Here is an 11,100-nt window from a genome sequence, read left to right as displayed (position 1 = left end):
GGGGGGGGGGGGGGGGGGGGGGGGGGGGGGGGGGGGGGGGGGCCCTGCCCTCCCTCAGGGCGGAGCTCTCCTCAGGGGCTTCCTGTTGTTCAGGACTCTGGCCCGCTGCTCAGGAGGAAAGAGCAGGTCCTACGTCTGCCTCTGAGGCTGGAGCCTCTAGGCTGTGGGACTTCCTGACATGGGGGCGGGTGCTACGAGACCCCTGGGGCTGCACCTCACTGTTCTATGGACTCACCCCACTAACCCCACTCGCCCCACTCACCCCACTCACCTCTAGACAGCTGGTTGTTCACTGTCACAGGTCTGGACTGAGGATGGGGGATGGAGTAATAAAAAGTAAAAAGACATTCTGGGCTGGGTGTGGTGGCTCAGGCCTGTAGTCCCAGCTACTCGGGAGGCTGAGGCAGGAGAATCACTTGAACCTGGGAGGCAGAGGCTGCAGTGAGCCGAGATCATGTCACTGCACTCCAGCCTGGGCGGCAGAGCAAGACTCTGTCTCAAAAAAAAAAAAAAAAATTAGCCGGGCGTGGTGGCGGGCACCTATAATCCCAGCTATGTGGGAGGCTGAGGCAGGAGAATCGCTTGAACCTGGGAGGCGGAGGTTGCAGTGAGCCAAGGTCATGCCACTGTATTCCAGCCTGGGGGTCAGAGCGAGACTCCGTCTCAAAAACAAAAGAAAAGAAAAAATTATCCGGGTGTGGTGTGGGTGCCTGTAGTCCCAGTTACTCCAGAGACTGAGGCAGGAGACTGGCATGAACTCGGGAGGCAGAGCTTGCAGTGAGCCGAGATCGCACCACTGCACTCCAGCCTGGGCAACTGAGCGAGACTGTCTAAAAAAAAAAAAAAAGTGTTTGTATACAGCATCCCTGTATCCTGGGTACACAGATGCATGCACGCCACACAACATTGAAAGCACTTGTATATGGCATCCCTGTATCCTGGGCACGCACGGGCACACAGACACACACACTACACACGTGGGCCTTGGCCTCCCGCAAGACCAGGCTGATCACAGGCCGGGGGCCTGGCAAGGCACTGAGGGGCAGACGGTGCTCGTGACAGTCACCAGAGGGGCAGACGGAGCGTGTGACAGTCGCCAGAGGGGCAGACGGAGCGTGTGACGGTCGCCAGAGGGGCAGACGGAGCGTGTGACGGTCGCCAGGTGGAGCCTCGGGGCATCAACTGGGGGCAGAGACTCCTTCACAAACTGATCACACTTTTCCCATGAAGAGAAGGAAAGACGGCCGGGCGCGGTGGCTCAAGCCTGTAATCCCAGCACTTTGGGAGGCTGAGACGGGTGGATCACGAGGTCAGGAGATCAAGACCATCCTGGCGAACACGGTGAAACCCCGTCTCTACCAAAAAATACAAAAAACTAGCCGGACGAGGTGGCGGGCGCCTGTAGTCCCAGGTACTCGAGAGGCTGAGGCAGGAGAATGGTGTAAACCCGGGAGGTGGAGCTTGCAGTGAGCTGAGATCCGGCCACTGCACTCCAGCCTGGGCGACAGAGCCAGACTCCATCTCAAAAAAAAAAAAAAAAGAAAAGAAAAGGAAAGGCAGGCTCCTCCTGGGAGGCCAGACAGAGCTGTTTAGTGACCTATTGTGTGTGACAAGTCACCCCTTAATTAACAACGAACATTATCTGTCAGTTCTCATAAGTCAGGAGTACAAAAGCTGGGGGTTTCTGGCTCAGGGTCTCTCATGACGGTGCAGTCAGGACGCTGGCCAAGGTCCTGGCCATCTGAAGGCTGGGCAGGGGCTGGGGCATCCTCTTCTGAGAAGGCTACCTCCCAAGGCTGAAGGCAGGAGGTCTTCATTCCTCACCACATGGACAATCCAGGGGCTGCCTGGAGTGTCCTTGAAACATGGCTTTGGGTCCCCCAGAGGCAGCGACCTGTGTGGGGGTCACTGGGTGGGGGGATATTGGGAGGAACCCAGTATCCTCTGGGTGTGGGAAGCCACGTAAGTTCTGCTGTTAGAAGTGAGTCACTGAGAAGACTCACGCTTAGGAGGGAGTTGGGTTCTAGCTTTTGAGGTGAGGAATGTCAAAGGATGTGAACATATTTTATTTTCTTATTTTATTTATTTATTTATTTAGAGACAGAATCTCGCTCTGTCACGCAGGCTGGGGAGCAGTGGCACGATTTTGACTCACTGCAACCTCTGCCTCCTGAGTTCAAGTGATTCTCCTGCCTCAGCCGCCTGAATAGCTGGGACTACAGGCACGCACCACCACATCTGGCTTATTTTGGTATTTTTAGTAGAGATGGGGTTTCCCCATGTTGGCCAGGCTGGTAGAGATGGGGGTTCCATCATGTTGGCCAGGCTGGTCTCGAACTCCTGACCTAGTGATCCACCTGCCTTGGCCTCCCAAAGTGCTGGGATTACAGGTGTGAGCCACCGCGCCCAGCCTTATTTTACTTTTTTGAGACAGAGTTTCACTCTTGTTGCCCAGGCTGGAGTGCAGTGGTATGATCTCAGCTCACTATAACCTCCAATTCCCAGGTTATAAGCGATTCTCCTGCCTCAGTCTCCCAAGTAGCTCGGATTACAAGCATGAGCCACCATGCCTGGCCTTGTGAATGCATTTTATTTTATTTTATTTTATTTTTTGAGACAGTTTCGCTCTTGTTGCCCAGGCTGGAGTGCAATGGCATGATCTCGACTCACTGCAACCTCCACCTCCTGGGTTCAAGCGATTCTCCAGCCTCAGCCTCCCAAGTAGCTGGGATTACAGGCACGTGCCACCACACCTGACTAATTTTGTATTTTTAGTAGAGATGGGGTTTCACCATGTTGGTGAGGCTGGTCTTGAACCCCTGACCTCAGGTGATCTACCCACCTCAGCCTCCCAAAGTGCTGGGATTACAGGTGTGAGCTACAGTGCCCAGCCAGTCTGTGAACATATTATAAAACCACATCAGACACTGCCTGGAGTGACTGGAAACTTAAGTCGCGGTGCAGCAGTGTTCTACTCCATTAAAAGGGCTCCCGGGAGCCGGCTCTTTCTGACCACGTGAGGATACAGTGGTCAAAGCGCCATAGTGGAAGCAGAGATCAGACCCTGACCTGATGGCCCCATGCTCTTGGACTTCCCAGCCTCCAAAACTTTGAGAAAATGAATTTCTGTTCCGTATTAAATTACCCAGTCTGTGGCATTCTGTTATAGCAGCACAAAACGTGCCAAGACTGTGACCCTGTATGTTTTGGACACAGCTGGTGCTTGCTTAGTGTCTGGGGCTGCAGTGGGTGCCCCCAAAACAGGGGTGTCCAGCAAAGCAGGTGGGGATACGGCACAAGCAGAGGCCTGACTCAACCAGTTGCTCCCCCCAGCCTGCTGTGCGCTAGTCAGGCAGTCAAAGGTGTGGCCATGCAGAAGTGAGCATAGGAAAAGCTGCTGCCAACCACCAGCACTTCTCCTTTTGCTGAAGAAAAACAATTTTGATGTTCTGCAGTTGCTTAGTTTCCTGGGACTGCTGTAAGAAGTACCACAAATGAAGAGGCTCAAAACAACAGAAACTCAGCCAGGTGTAGTGGCGCACACTTGTGATCCCACCACTTTGGGAGGCTGAGGTAGGAGCATTGCCTGAGCCCAGGAGTTTGAGACCAGTCTGGGCAACATGGTGAAACCCCATCTCTACAAAAAATACAAACATTAGCCAGGTGTGGTGGTGCTCAATTGTAGTCCCAGCTACTCTGGAGGCTGAGGTGGGAGGATCGCTTAAGCCCAGGAGTTCAAGACTGTAGTGAGCCATGATTGTGCCACCCAGCCTGGGAGACACAGCAGGGCCCTGTCTCAACAAACAATAGACTTGTATTTCTAGTCACTAAAACTTTGTGTGTATAGCATAGTTTATTATTTTCAAAACACTTTCACATTTTTTTTAATCTTCATAATGTCTACTCTGGGAAAAACAGGGCAGGCATTGTTACACTAACCGTTTTTCTGGTTACAAATATAAGACATGTTCATTGCATCATGGCAAAACACAAGGACAAGAGGCTGAGGTGGGCAGAGGACAAGAGGCCAGGTGCAGTGGCTCAGCCTGTAATCCCAGCAAGGCCTCCCACCTTTGGGAGGCCGAGGTGGGCAGATCACCTGAGGTCAGCAGTTTGAGACCACTCTGGGCAACATGGTGAAACCGGGTCTCTACTAAAAATACAAAAATTATCTGGGCGTGGTGGCACACACCTGTAGTCCAGTGACTCGGGAGGTTGAGGCGGGAGAATCCCTCGAACCCGGGAGGCGGAGCTTGCAGTGAGCTGAGATTGCACCACTGTACTCCATCCTGGGTGACAGAGCGGGACTCCGCCTCAAAAAAAAAAAAAAAAGTTATTTGTTAATATCACCATCAAGCTCATCAGAAAGTACTGGGAAACCTTTGACCTCACAATGGCAAAATTCTTTTTTTTTTCCTGGCCCGGGCACAATGGCAAATTTCTTATTCTTACTTCAAAGCTCAAATTTTATCATTGGTAACAAATGCCGTCAGTTGCTTTCCTTAAAAGTGTATGGGTTTTGGTTTTTCTTTTACTCCCCTGACATAAAATATTTGGTATTTTTCTACACCAGCAACCAATTCTCCAATTCTCCAAACGTTAACTGGGTGCCCAATATAATACAGCTAAATTCGGACACTGCCTTCCTGTGTCAGATCCTACAAATCACAAGGACTCAGTCCTAACAGACTGTCCACACTTCAGACCCCAGGAGCCAGTCCAGAGCCACTGATATTCACGACCACTGGGCTTTCTCAATCAGGGGTTCCCACAACCTACTCTTCAGGTTCGATGATTTACTAGAATGTCTCACAGAACTCAGTACAATTTGTATGTTCGTCAGTTCATTATAAAGGAGCAGCCAAGTGGAAGAGATATTCAGCCATCTCCACTAAAGTGGAAGTAAACCCGATTAAACTTTTATCTAATATTGGACAATATCCTCTAAGGCCTGAAGCAATGAAAAGAATCAGACCCATAAAAAAAAAAGAGTGTATCTGCTTTTGGGATCTAGGAGTGTTACAATTAAATAAAAAATAAGAGTTTTTTGTTTTTTGCTTTTTTTTTTGTTTTTGAGACGGAGTCTCGCTCTGTTGGCAGGGCTGGAGTGTAGTGGCCGGATCTCAGCTCACTGCAAGCTCCGCCTCCTGGGTTTACCCCATTCTCCTGCCTCAGCCTCCCGAGTAGCTGGGACTACAGGCGCCCGCCACCTCACCTGGCTAGTTTTTTTTTTTTTTTTTTTTTTTTTTTTTTAGTAGAGTCGGGGTTTCACCATGTTAGCCAGGATGGTCTTGATCTCCTGACCTCGTGATCCGCCCGTCTCAGCCTCCCAAAGTGCTGGGATTACAGGCTTGAGCCACCGCACCCGGCCAAGAGTAATTTTTAACAAAGATTAATTTTAAAAAGAAAGAAAGGCCAGACCTGGTGGCTTATGCCTGAAATCCCAACACTTTGGGAGGCCGAGGTGGGTGGGTCACCTGAGGCCAGGAGTTCAAGACCAGCCTGACCAACTTGGGGAAACGCTTGTCTCTACCAAAAACACAAAAATTAGTCAGGCCTGGTACCGGGCACCTGTAATCCCAGCTACTCAGAAGGCTGAGACAGGAAAATCACTTGAACCCAGGAGGCGGAGGTTGCAGTGAGCCGAGATTGCGCCATTGCACTGCAGCCTGGGTGACGACAGTGAAACTGTCTCAAAGAAAGCAATAAGAGAGAAAAGGGTATAATGATCCCTTGCACACGCCCGTGTATTATAATACTGCGATCCTTCCCATAAGGAAACTAAATGGGAGGATCTGGCATTTGTACAAGACCCCAGAGCTGTCAACATCATTGTGATTCCACGACATGGGTGCTACCAAGGCCCCACGCTGGCAGCCGCCGTCCCTGGGGGAGCGAGGTTTTGACTGTGGTTGATGTAGGGCGTGCTTTCTCCAGTAGGCACAGAGTCAGCTCTTGTTTTCTTTCACGAGAGGACCAGCAGTATACCTCAACCATCACGCCCTAAGGACACACTGAGGGTCCCATCTGTTTGTTTCTGCTTTGAGATGGAGTCTCATTCTGACACCCAGGCTGGACGGAGTGTGGTGGCATGATCTCAGCTCACTGCAACCTCCACCTCCCTGGTTCATGCGATTCTCCTACCTTGACTTCCTGAGTAGCCAGGACTACAGGTATACGCCTAGCTAATTTTTGTATTTTTAGTAGAGACAGCATTTCACCATGTTGGCCAGGCTGTTCTTGCACTCCTGACCTCAGGTGATCCGCTCATCTCAGCTTCCAAAATGCTGGGATTACAGGCGTGAACCACTGTGCCCGGCCTGCAGTCAACATTTATTTTCTCTTTTTTTTAATTTATTTTTTGAGACAGAGTCTCACTCTTTTGCCCAGGCTAGAGTGCCATGGCACAATTTCAGCTCACTGCAGCCTCTTCCTACCAGGTTCAAGTGGTCCTCCCACCTCAGCCTCCCAAATAGCTGGGATTTCAGGCTGCACCACCACACCTGGCTAATTTTTGTATTTTTACTGGAGACGGGATTTCATCATGTTGGCCAGGCTGGTCTCAAACTCCTGGCCTCAAGTGATCCTTCCACCTCAGCCTCTCAAAAGGCTGAAATCATAGCCCCTGTTCCCAGCTCAGCATTTTCCATCTGGTGGGTGTCCGAGTGTCTGAAAAATAACTCAAGAACATATGTTAAGCTGTTATCTTTTAGTTTCCACGGGCAAAACACCTTGTGACTCTGATTTACTTGGGAGACTATTGTTTTGTTTTGTTGTTGTTGTTGTTTGAGATGGAGTCTTGCTCTGTCGCCCAGGCTGGAGTGCAGTGGCGCAATCTCGGCTCACTGCAAGCTCCTCCTCCCGGGTTCACGCCATTCTCCTGCCTCAGCCTCCTGAGCAGCTGGGATGACAGGCGCCGCCACCACGCCCGGCTAATTTTTTTATATTTTTAGTAGAGACGGGGTTTCACCATGTTAGCCAGGATGGTCTCCATTTCCTGACCTCGTGATCCACCCACCTCGGCCTCCCAAAGTGCTGGGATTCCAGGCGTGAGCCACTGCGCCTGGACGTTTTTTTTCTTTTGGAGACAGACTCTCGCTCTGTTGCCCAGGCTGAGTGCAGTGGCACGATAACGGCTCACTGCAGTCTTGACCTCCTGGGCTCGAGTGATCCTCCCACCTAAGCCTCCGGAGTAGCTGGGACTACAGGCGTGCACCACCACACCTGGCTAACTTTCTAGTTTTTGTGGAGATGAGGTCTTGCTATGTTGTCCAGGCTGGTCTCAAACTCCTAGACTCAAGCAATCCTCTTGCCTTGGCCTTCCAAAGTGCTGGGCTTACAGGCATGAGTCACCATGCCCAGCCAACCCAGTTTCTCTACTTTAAAATTATCATTTTTCAGCCAGGTGCGGTGGCTCATGCCTGTAATCCCAGCACTTTGGGTGGCTGAGGCAGGCAGATCATGAGGTCAGGGGTTGGAGACCAGCCTGACCAACATGGTGAAACTCCATTTCTACTAAAAATACAAAAGTTAGTTGGGTGTGGTAGCGTGTGCCTGTAACCCCAGCTAGTTGAGAGGCTGAGGCAGGAGAATCGCTTGAACCCGGGAGGCAAAAGTTGCAGTGAGACAAGATGATGCCACTGCACTCCAGCCTGGGCGAGAGTGAGACTCCCTCTCAAAAAAAAAAAAAAAAAAAATTATCATCTTTCCCTTTGTAGTTAATGAATATGGCTGGATGCGATGGCTCATGTTTGTAATCCCAGCACTTTGGGAGGCCAAGGCGGGTGGATTACCTGAGATCAGGAGCTTGAGACCAGTCTGACCAACATGGTAAAACCCTGTCTCTACTAAAAATACAAAAATTAGCTGGGCATGGTGGTGCCTGCACCTGTAATCCCAGCTAGTTGGGAGGCTGAGGCAGGAGAATTGCTTGAACTTGGGAGGCAGAGGTTGCAGTGAGCTGAGATCTGCCACTGCACTCCAGCCTGGGTGACAAAGTGAGACTTCATCTCAAAAACAAAATAAAACAAAAACAGGCTGGGTGCAGTGGCTCACGTCTGCCAGGAGGCAGAGGTTGCAGTGAGCCAAGACTGCGCCATTGCACTCCAAACTGGGCAACAGAGCGAGACTCTGTCTCAAAAAAAAAAAAACAAAACCAAAAAAGCCCCCAAAACAAAAATAATATTTTAGAAGGAAGAATAGCCCCCGTCCCCACAGCCCCGCCCAAGATAGTCACATCCTAACCCTTGGGATCTGTGAACGTTGGTTCCAAGCAAAGGGGAATTACAGCAGCAGATGGAACGAAGGTCGCTGGTCGGCCGACTCGGAGACAGGAGGCGCCCGGGGCCAGCTGGTGGCCCCATGCCATCACAAGGGGCCTGGACAGCAGATGAGGAAGGCAGGAGAGTCACTGCTGGGACCAGAAGGGTGAGGACTCAGCTGACTTGGGCTGGCTTTCAGGTGTGGGACAGGCTACAAGACAAGGGGCTCAAGTGCTTCCAGAAACTGGAAAGGCAGGAACAGCTTCTCCCCTGGGGCTCCAAAAACAATCGGCCCTGCAGACACCCTGATTTCGACTGAGTGAGGCTGGGCAGGACTTCCGACCTACAGAACAGTTGGAGAATACATGTGTATTTTTCTATATTTATTTTTTTTGAGACGGAGTCTCGCTCTGTCACCCAGGCTGGAGTGCAGGGGCACCATCTCGGCTCCCTGCAAGCTCCGCTTCCTGGGTTCACGCCATTCTCCCGCCTCAGTCTCCCAAGTAGCTGGGACTACAGGTGCCCGCCACCACGTCTGCGTAATTTCGTTTTTGTATTTTCAGTAGAGACGGGGTTTCGCCGTGTTAGCCAGGATGGTCTCGATCTCCTGACCTCGTGATCTACCTGCCTTGGCCTCCCAAAGTGCTGGGATTATAGGCATGAGTCACCACGCTCGGACACACTTGCATTTTTAAAAAATAGAGATGGGTTGTGGCCATGTTGGTCTTGAACTCCTGGCCTCAAGCAATCCTCCTGCCTTGGCCTCCCCAAAGTGCTAGGAGTACAGGCGTGAGCCTCTGCACTCAGCCTAAATTTGCATTTTTAAGCGACTAAGTTTGAGATAATTTGTTATGGCAGCAGCAGAAAGCTAAGTGATCCTGGAGGTGATTTTTTTTTTTTTTAGGTGGTTTCTCTCTTGTTGCCCAGTTTCTCTCTTGGAGTCCCAGAGTGAAGGAGGCAGAACAGGTCCCAGGGCTCAACCCAGGCAACACACAGGCGTGATGTGGCCGCCCTCCCATCCCCAGGCCCCCCTCAGCACTCCTCTTAGACTTTATTGATGTTTATTCCCAAAATGTGAGAATAGGCAAACTCAGATAAATGAAACACACAGACCGTGTGAACCCTCTCATATTTACCAGATAATAAAATAGTAGCACTGACAAAGGCTCAATAATTTGTTTATTCATCCCCAGAGACACGCTCACTCTGTTGCCCAGGCTGGATTTGAACTCCTCGCCATAGGTGATCCTCCCGCCTTGGCCTCCCAAAGTGTTTAGATAAAAGGCATGAGCCACCGCGCTTCGCCAATCTAATTGTTAAAAACACCTTTTCCTCACTGGCTTGAGCACGTTCCACTTTACTGGGAACAGAATGAAAGTGCAACTCTAATTACAGCACCTCTGAAGTGCAGTGGCTTGGGAACCTCCCATTCGGGGAGGCGGCCTGCAGAGCCCTCCTCCTAAAGTGTGAGCACAGGGTCAGGGCTCCATCCCCAACAAGCATCTGCTTCTTATTTTCTGACTAATTTCGGTCCCCTGATAGGGAATCCAGGATCCTGCAGACAGGCAGCGGGTGACAGCAAGCACAAGGGTGCTGGATGACACTGGAGAGGTCAGGAGAGCCAGCCCTGCGGTGCAGAGGAAGAAACCCAGCACAGAGGCCAACAGAGCCAGCCCCAGCCTCTGCCAATAAAACATATAAACAGCCCTGGGGGCTAGAGGAGCGCCACAGGATCCGCGCTGGCTGCGGGATCCGGCTGGGATTGGGGTGCCGGCTGCGGGACTCGGGTGGGATCGCGGTGCCGGCTACGGGACGGGGGCGGGATCGGTGTGTCAGCTATGGGATCGGGGTGCTGGCCGTGGGACAGCGGTGGGACCGGGGTGTTAGCTATGGGATAGGGGTGGGTGCCGGCTGTTGGACTGGGGTGGGATCGGGGTGTCGGCTGCGGGACTGGGGAGGGATCGGTGTGTCAGCTATGCGATCGCGATTCTGGCTGTGGGACTGGGGCGGGACCGGGGTGTCAGCTATGCTATGCGATCAGGGGACGTGCCGGCTGTGGGATCGGGGTGCCGGCCGTGGGACAGCGGTGGGACCGGGTGTTAGCTATGGTATAGGGATGCCAGCTGTTGGGCTGGGGTGGGATCGGGGTGCCGGCTGTGGGACTGCGATGGGATCGGGGTGCTGGTTGTGGCACTGGAGTGACAGCTTGAGGGGTGACAGAGCCCTCCCTCCCCGCCGCTCCCGGATGCCCCTCGCCCTCCACGCTGGGAGCGCCGTGGCTGGCTGAGCCCCCGGCATGTTCCGCGGGAGCCGCGCACCCTACAGCGTCTTCCTCCACAGCCTCGTGTTCAGGCGTCCGCCCCGCAGGGGAGTCCCGTCCGCGCCCCTTCACCCACAGCAGCGTCCTGGCGAGGGGTGCCCGTACCTGGAGGCCTGAAGGTACCGCCCTGCCGCTCGTGCGCACTGCTCCCTGGCGCCGTCCGTCCACCGACCATCGTCCCTCGGCCCGACCGCCCTCGCGGGGCAGGCGACACCCAACCGGGGCCGCGAGGACCAGGAGGAAGCCACGGCATTAGGAGCTGACAGAGTCGGTCCGCGCACGCGCCCCAGGCCCCGTTGTGCCTTATTTCACGGCCCCGCCTTCCTCCCCGGCGAGCGCCAAATAAGTGTCCGGCCCTCCCAGCCCCGTGCGTGCGCGGCCCCGCTGCCTGCGTCACTAGGAAGCGCGCGCCCGCGCCGCCGCCGCCGCCGCCGCCGAATCCCCAACAAGGAGCGAAGCCCGCGGCCGCCGCCGCCGCCCGCCGCCGCCGCAGCTCCCGACGCCGCCGCCCCCACCGGG

Source organism: Piliocolobus tephrosceles, chromosome 20 (genome assembly GCF_002776525.5).
Source record: "Piliocolobus tephrosceles isolate RC106 chromosome 20, ASM277652v3, whole genome shotgun sequence".
Classification (NCBI taxonomy): domain Eukaryota; kingdom Metazoa; phylum Chordata; class Mammalia; order Primates; family Cercopithecidae; genus Piliocolobus; species Piliocolobus tephrosceles.
This window is presented reverse-complemented; position numbering follows the sequence as displayed.